This window comes from Nannospalax galili, unplaced genomic scaffold (genome assembly GCF_000622305.1).
Source record: "Nannospalax galili isolate Female #2095 unplaced genomic scaffold, S.galili_v1.0 scaffold131, whole genome shotgun sequence".
NCBI classification, from domain to species: Eukaryota; Metazoa; Chordata; class Mammalia; order Rodentia; family Spalacidae; genus Nannospalax; species Nannospalax galili.
Genome location: NW_008332088.1, coordinates 417,398 through 418,365, shown reverse-complemented (window position 1 = coordinate 418,365; position 968 = coordinate 417,398).

Here is a 968-nt window from a genome sequence, read left to right as displayed (position 1 = left end):
TGGAACTAACCTTCTTGGATGTTTAACAGGCATACTTTGAGGCCTATAATAATTTGGTCAGAGGTACATAAAGGACACATTTTGCTCCTTGCCCTCCTAGGTCGACTACTTCCAGGGGACAATGAGCATCTCTCAAAATGTCCTGTAATTGTGGTGGGTCACCTGTCCTCTTGATCAAGGAGGCCATGGAGACCCCACCAGATGGTCTTGAACTAGTGTCCAGTCTACAAAGAGGAGGGTCAACACAGAGGAATCATTTCCTCCATGCTTCCAAGCAAAGCCAACCATGGTCGAGCAGGACCTTTGACTTATCTTCACGTAGGCAAAACTGGTAAAAGAAAGGAGCCAGGGGCTCCTCCCAACCCATGTGACCCCTGAGGAACAGATCCTCAAACGACCTTAAGAGTAAAAATAAATTGGTGTATCTAGGCCAACTGTATAGCCTTAAAAATCCAAAAGGAAAGTATAACAAAAGATTAAAGGGGTCAATATAATTTTTTAAGAGTCCATATGCATAGCTAAAGGATACATAACAAACAACAATGCCAGATAGGAGAGAGTGTTTTGAGTTGTTGGCCAGCATGACCAAAGGGACTCCTAAATAATAACCTAGCATAGAACTGGGAAAATGAACAGCATATAGATTTTTAAAGGATTCACTTATAATGTTCCGGATCATTTTGGTGTCTGTTGTGAGGTTTCCCCTTTCATCTCTGATTTTGTTGATTTGGAGGTGCTCTTTCTTTCTTTAGATTAACTGGTCTAGTGGGTCTGTCATCTTGTATATCTTTTCAAAGAACCAGCTATTGGATTTATTGATTCTTTGTATTGTTTTCTTTGTTTCGATTTCATTAATTTATGCCCTGATTTTTGTTATTTCTTCTTGTCTGCTGGGTTTGGGTTTCATTTGCTGTTGCTTTTCAAGTGTGTTGAGTTGCAATGTTAACTCACTTATTTGTGTTCTTTCT